General features: G+C 43.4%; 1 pseudogene; it reads left to right on the top strand.

The window, feature by feature from the left end:
• Positions 1–3,976: 3,976 nt before the first annotated feature.
• LOC147424179 (uncharacterized) lies at positions 3,977–6,238 on the top strand (annotated as a pseudogene).
• Positions 6,239–7,550: the final 1,312 nt, after the last annotated feature.

Genomic DNA, 7,550 nt, shown 5'->3' with positions numbered 1-7,550 from the left:
AATCCCTTCTTCTTCTTCAACATAAGGTCATTTGCAATGTAGGCTGGTCTATGCTCTTCTCTTGGTTCGGCTAGATCTATCTTTTTTTGCGTTTTCAAGCCCTTCGTAGGACTCACCCTGTTTCCGTAGTTCTCTAACAGGTTGTTCGACTATGATTTTTTGATCTTGGAGAGTATATTTCTTGTAATGGGATGGAACACTCATTACATATTTACCATTTTCTTCAGTGGTTTCCATTTCAGTTGTATATATCTCCTTTAGAGTTTTTTGAGATTTTTGGATTTTTGTTTGAAGGATATCTACCGGTGATTTTGTCCTTGACACAATCATGTGCATCTATCTGCATCAGGAATTGTGTTCTACTAGAGACTGATGGCATAGGTCTAGCTTTCATATTTCTAGTATCTCTTTCTCGTCTATACCATTTTTGTTTTCTTGGTTTCTGGTTAGGAAAGTCAAAAAACTTTTCCTCCCCTCCTTTCATGAGTAGCTTAGCTCTAGCCTCTCATATGTTCTTTTTTCGACCCCGAATCATCTGACGTAGCTGGGTGTTCTTCTTACTCATTTATTGCATCATAGTAGAGGTCTGAAAAGACTTGTTGAGCTTTCATCAAGTCCTTGGGTTCGTGAATTTCTTCTTCAATGTGTAGGGTCGAGATCATTTGTATGAGAATTATGTCATAGCTGTCCTCGTTGCAAAATTGAGTAGGCATAGACGTATTTACACATACATCCATTGTCGCTAAAATTTGAGTCCACTCATATGGCTCAAACAAATGCTCGGGAAAGGGTTCAGGTACATAATCTTCGTCTGTGCAATCCCTTTCTAAGATACATTCTTTTCGTTTTAAGCTCCCGTTTTTTGAGGCTCCACACATCCAAATAGGAGTGTCTTTATTCAACCAAGATGGAAGCTTAGTTTCAACTGAAGAAAGTGAATCGAATTCTTGTATGGGTGTTTTCAAGACATCTCTATAAGTGTGATCTTTTAGATTAACCCTGGTTATTGATCCCACCTACTTCAAGTACAGATAATTGTTTCCTCAGTCTTGGATGAGTTGTACTTGTTGCATGAAAGGTCTTCCCAATATGATTTTGTAATTGAGTTTCTTTCCAAAGCTACTATGGTAAAAGTGTGTTGATATTCAATCCCAAGGAATTAACTATCACTTTTTTAAGTAGTCCTAATGGTCTTTCAATGTGTCCACAAGCCAATTGCAATTTCATTTGAGTTTGTCTAATGGCTGGTTGTCCCAGGATTCCCATACTGCTTTTGTGGCTATGGCTATTCCTGCCCCACTATCCAGTATTGCCATGGTTTCTATGTCATTATATTTCACTAGAAGGATTGTGTTTCTTTCTTCACCTTTGTAGTATTCTCCAACTTTGTTCTTTGGAACATATCAAATCTCTGTTGTCCATTTTGTGTTTCAAATTTCCTAAATGTTTTGCGATTAGTCCCGTTATTTTCACCTTTTCTAGAGTATTTTGTAGATCATTCCATAGATATGGCCTAATTTTTAATAGTTCTCCCAAAGTAAGAGTGCATTGGATGGGTGTAGACATGATTCAATGAATGTTGTCTACTTCTAGGGTTTGTTCTACTCTTTTTACTTGAGTGGTTTTACGCACTCTGGATTCATCTTTGTTATCTCCCAAGTAAGAGGGTAGTTTTTTCAAGGTCAATGTGGGACTCATCTCTAACCTCACCATCCTATCTTATCGCAGTATTAGCGAGAACCAGGATTAATTTGTCAAACCATGGGACGAAGCTGAGTCGGCTAGTGCATAGATGCTAGAAGAAGCTATCAATCTCTTGGAAAACAACTAACAACTCACATCTAACTCAAGCTACACTCAAGTGACTGAAATCACCAAAAGCCAATCGCTCATCGGGAAACAAAACACATCCGTTACAGCATCAAATGACATCCAAACGTAACGAAAGTCCTAGAAAAAGTTTATAAGACCTAAGCACACATGCTTATGGTCTCAAACCTCACTTTAGGACAAGTTTCAAAATCGCGATTATTAGCAGCAATGGATTTTTGACCTAGTCGTTTTCGACCCAGAATGCATCTAAATGCTTAGCAATGATGCCCCAATACCCCGCCTATGCTTAGTTTTGGATTTAAAAGTGTAAATTCCTAGTTATGATGAAATTAGGCCGTAGGTCGACGATGCCAAAAGCTACAAATTACTGTGAATGGCTTACGTCAATGCGTAGAGCTCTTACCTGCGGCGGTTGCAATGCAACAAACGCAATTGCAATGTGACAACCCATTATGAAAAATATGGACTCTCCTTGAGCCTTTTTGATTAATGAAGGCTTAAGAGAGAACCAATGAGAGGGCTCTTGGGATATCACCTAGAGGGGGAGGAATGGTAGGGGTGCAGCCTAATTGTCTCCCTCTTCAATGCTTGGTTCTTAGAGAGTGGGGAGGGGGTGGGGGGGGGGGTAAAAGGGGGAAAGATGTGTCATAAAAGAGGGAGGGACCCCCCCAAAAGAAAAAATGCGCAAGCTTAAAAACCTTAAAAAATGATATTTTTTATAAAAGTGTCAAAATTGACTCATTTGCCTCCAAAACTGTTCCAAAACATATACTAACTTCAAAAAGTCAAATTCTCCCCCCAAAATCCACTTTTCTCTCCCTGAATCACTACTTTTCTCTCCCACACTCTCCCTCTTCTCCCTTCTTCCATTCTCTCTCTACAGTCAAGGCAGCCATAGCCAATAGCTTTCCACCACTCTCTTCCTCTCTCCATAGCTCCCCCTTCTCTCACACCTCCATCAACCCTCTACAGTCCCAAACCCCATAGCCCACAGCTCACCACTATCCTCTCTATCTCTCACTTCTCCCCTCTTTCTCTATCTCTACTATCAAAGCCACCATAGCCACCATAGGCAGCTCACCTCACCCTCCCCTCAGCTCCTCATTCTCTCTCCACAGTACCCACACACAATAGCCCACAGCCTTGCCCACTTCTCTCCCTCACCTTCCTCCCACCCATTCCCAATCCCTTCCTAAGCCCAACTTCCCAAGCATGTCCACCGCTAACACGCATAGATGGCCCAAACCACAGATACAGGAGATTGTGTTGCACAACACAGAAAATTCAGAGGAGGGATGGATCCTATAGGTATTCAAGAAGGGTTCATGGGTCTACATGCAACCGTCCAGTGCTGGACCTCATCACGTACGATGTCGAGGTGTACTGGAATGCCATTATTGGCATTCAAAGAAACCAAGTTCGGAATGGTGGCCATCGTGCAACACGTGTATAGTGCAGCTAAGATCCACCTGCAGAGAGCTTCAACTCAATTTGCACCTCATTGTAAGTCCTCATGGTTTAGCTATCCCATACATATATCATGTTTAACGTGCATGCGATCATTTTGTTTGACTAAGGGTATTTGTAAAGATGTTTTTCCATCCAGCTTAGTTGAGGAGCAGCCGCTTCAGTGCCTCTCAGGCACGTTCATGGTTGTGCATGCTCACATTGGGGAGCTTATGTTTCCTAATGTCTCATCGAAAAAACTTACCGAGCAGCGAATATTCATGTACTCCCACAAGTACGTAGTCAAGCCAAGGCTATGGTAGGTTAGAAGCCGTGGAGACACACTCTCATTGCAAAGTGCAGAATGGCCAACTCCACAGACCATTGGGCCTTGCTTTCTTTCAAGCACAAGGTGCTGCAAGATTTCCAAGGGTCCCTAAAGTTTGGTAAGGCAACCAGATCGGTGGGTCTCAATTGGCATTGTCCCATCCATTTGTTTGTGCATGCATTCCGCTCTCTGCCGATTGTGGAAACACTGACAATGTTTGTTTGCAAAGAAGTTGACATAGGTGCAATGGACACCATTCTAGGTGTCAATTGGGGCTATGTTGACGGTTTGCATGATGGTGACCGTTACAAGTGCAATGTGTCCCCACACAGGTTCGCCTTCGATATTTGAAGGCAAGGTGCACCTTGTATGCATGGTTTAGCTACGAAAGGTGGATACAAACGTGGAAAATGGATACCCTTGCAGCTGACGGCCAAAGAGGTTCAATCCTTGGAAATTCATGTCCGCATGCTCAATAATGAGGTGGAGGTGGTTGTAGTGAACTCGCATTGGACTCTTGCCAATCTTCGGGAACATTTTGTCATAATGGGGTTCGAGGATGTCGGCAATGCAAGTTTCAAATTGGAACAATGTAAGGTTTGCTTTGTGCTTGATTAGCTACCTTTTCTTAAATTTTTCGAGTATTTGTATCTTGATTGCCCATTTTTGGTTTTGTAGATTGGAAGGTGGATGGAGGCCACTATGCTTGTTTCCAAAGATTGGGCTACAGACGAAGTCATCTTGTCTAAGTGAATTGGCTTGTAACTTTACTCTTTTATGTACTGGATATTTTATTAAAGATTTTGAAAATTTTTAGGGTGTTGTACTTGATTTTGTACTTGAGTTTTAAGGTGTTGTGTAATATTATTTTTAAAACGCATATTTTTTATTTTTTTCAAGATGGAATATGTTTATAAAAGGGGGACCACCTCCTCATTTTACCATTTTCATCCCAGCATTGCAGAGAGACCTAGCATACCCAATTATGCAAAGAGAAAGCATGGCTGCAACTAGTGCTTTAGATGCATTCCTTACTGAGGTTGGCCATGCAAATCGCCCTGAGCTTCATGCATTTTTCACAACCCAACCCGATCTGGAAACCACCTTGACCCTCCACTCTCAATCTCTTGAGCACATCACTTCATACATTTGCACGTGCATGGGGAGATTCATTGTTGAGCTACCAAACCAGCAAGGGCAATGGGTCCCTGAGGGCCTTCTGCACCACATCTACAAAGGGGACATGCCATTTCATGAACGGCTTGCATGCTTTGCCACCATAGCACAACCCGCCGGACAATATGTGCGGCTTGAAGATGATGATGTGTGAGCAATGCGTAAGGGGAAGATTGAAAACACATTTTCCTCTATCTAGGCCATAATGATCTTCCTCCTTCACGAGTGCCCAACAGACCTTGACGTAGTGCTACCACACTTGCAGATCGGCGTCTTGGCGGATGTGAAGGACCCGGAGCCCGCGCCCATAGACACATCCGCAGAGGAGAAGATGCTTGCCTTGACCTACCCTGTAGGGATTCAAGGCCTCTTGGAGGCCTCTCCATCTGTTGGTTCGTCCTCGGGGCCGCCAGAAAGAACCAGCACTCGGGATGCCATCCCTGAGGTAGAGATTATCCGTTTCTCCTCCACTGTGGTGGGTGGGGAGGAGTTTGTGTTTTTACATGATCTGGAGAAATCCTTTGAGCTTCGCATGGATGAGTGTTTCGCCATCCTCGATGCCCATGGCAAGTTTGAGTTTGATACCACCACCTTCCATGACCATGATCTCCTACTACCCATGGGGAATACTGTGGCGGACACAGTGGCGATCGCACAAGCCAAGGTGGCAGCGGTCGAGCAGGCCAAGGTCTCTGAGGAGGAGTTTGTGGCCGTGCAAGCCATGTGTTTGGCTAAACTCACAAGAGTGGATTCACCATCACCTGCTACACCACCTGTTTTGCTTGATCCAAAGGGGAAGTCAAGTGTGGATCTTTACTTGCACCCGGATGCTGATGAGGAGGATCGTAGACAAGAGGTATAGATGCTCACTTAAATTTGATTGTTACAATTGATTTTGTGAATGTTATAACTAATTTTTTGCCATATTTCTCACAAATCCTATGTTTTGCAGGATGTTTTGGAGGTTGATGCCTAGTCTCAACCTAATTTTTTGCCATATTTCTCACAAATCCTATGTTTTGCAGGATGTTTTGGAGGTTAACGCCTGCGCACAACGGTCAGGGGGGAGTAGGACGGCGTTTGGACCTCAAGTGGCACTTGCTCACTACCTCGGCACACTTTCGACTGGTGACGTGGTGTTTGTGCATGCCGACTACTCCCCCAATGGATGCTACAACATTTTTGCCCTCCGTTCACTCTCCAAGGCCTTGTGTTTAACAACCCTTGCCCAATTCCAACCTTGTAGTGCTTGTAAAGAAAGATTTTGCAATATCCACTTTCGGCGTCAACTTTCGCGGGCGCCTCATCGCCCATGTCGGCATGAACCAAGATGTAGGGGTTAATGAAACCCAAGAAATTACAACCACTTTGCTTAAGAGGGAGCCACCCCAAAAGGCCAAGCGCCAAAAAATTGTAATTCGAAAGATCCTAAAGCAAAAGCCGGATATCATGTAAAGCGTTGATTTCCTTAATGAATCTACTTTTTGGTGTCTATGACTCTCTCTTACTTGCAAGCTTTTGAATTTGTTATATGTTTGGCTTCCAATGTGTTTATGAGAAGCAGCCGTGCTTAGTGAATCATGCAATTTTTGATGCATGCTGGGCTGGAAAGCATGTTGGCTAGCCAACTTGCATTAAATCATGGGGAAAGTTATTGACATGCCTACAAAAGGGCTTGAAAGGCCCCAAAATGGGCTGCCACAAGGGCGCACATCTGGGTCTTCCATAAGCATATGCAAAAGGGCAAATGCGCGCCCTTGTGGCAACCCATTTTGGAGCATATCAAGCCCTTTAAAAGGCTTATCAATACCTTTCCCCATGAATTAAGACAAAATTGCTAACCAACATTCACTCCAACCATAGATCCTTTCATAACCAAGCTACTGTACAAGCCCATATAAATTTCAGTTGCAAAACCAAAACTAATTACATGTATGCTTCAAAAAATCTATGCTACATTGACTTAATGGGGCATGCACTTCCTGATGCATCCAGGCTATTTGGAGCATTGAAGCAAGGGAAATATCCTGAATGCAGGGCAAAACATCTTGGAAAGCTTTGGAAAGACCTTGACAGGCCCTAAAAATGGCTACCACAAGGGCGCGCATTTGGTCCCTTCATCGGCCTGTGGAAGCACCAAATGCACGCCCTTGTGGCAGCCATTTTGGGGGCATTCCAAGCCCTTTCCAAGGCTTTCCAGAAACTTTTACCATGCATTCAAGATATTTGGGTTGCATCAGTGCTTCACATAGCTTGGATGTATCAGGAATTGCATGCTTGACTTAGCCAAGGTGCTTAACGTAGGCAAGTTTTCCCAATGCCAAGCTTTAAGCTACATACATACAAAAGAAGGTAGACAAAACATGGACCACTACTACATCGCATGGTACACAATTAAAGCAATACAATGCACAAAGAGTGGAGTATACAATCAAAAGACGCTTATATTCAAATTCTGCCCAATCTTGGAAGTTCCGTAAATACAAAAATGGTTTGATGAATAATTACAAGCTAATGCTCATGGCGCAAACGGCGAGCAAGATGCATATCCTTGGGCATAATCGTTACACGCTTTCCATGGGTGGCACATAGGTTCTCATCCTCAAATATGCTAGTTAGATATTGCTCTGCTGCCTCTTGGACTGCCTCTATGGCCACAACGCCCATGTGAAACTCAGTGTTGTATATTTGCAAAACCTCCCTGCAAAGCCTTGCAAAAGGGTCCCTCCGAATCAAGAGCTCGGTGCTCTTCTGATAGCGGCGAATC

Source organism: Adiantum capillus-veneris, chromosome 26 (assembly GCF_014529385.1).
Source record: "Adiantum capillus-veneris isolate H3 chromosome 26, ASM1452938v2, whole genome shotgun sequence".
Lineage (NCBI taxonomy): Eukaryota > Viridiplantae > Streptophyta > Polypodiopsida > Polypodiales > Pteridaceae > Adiantum > Adiantum capillus-veneris.
Note: the sequence above shows the minus strand (reverse complement) of the source record. Positions and strands in the feature narration are given on the sequence as shown.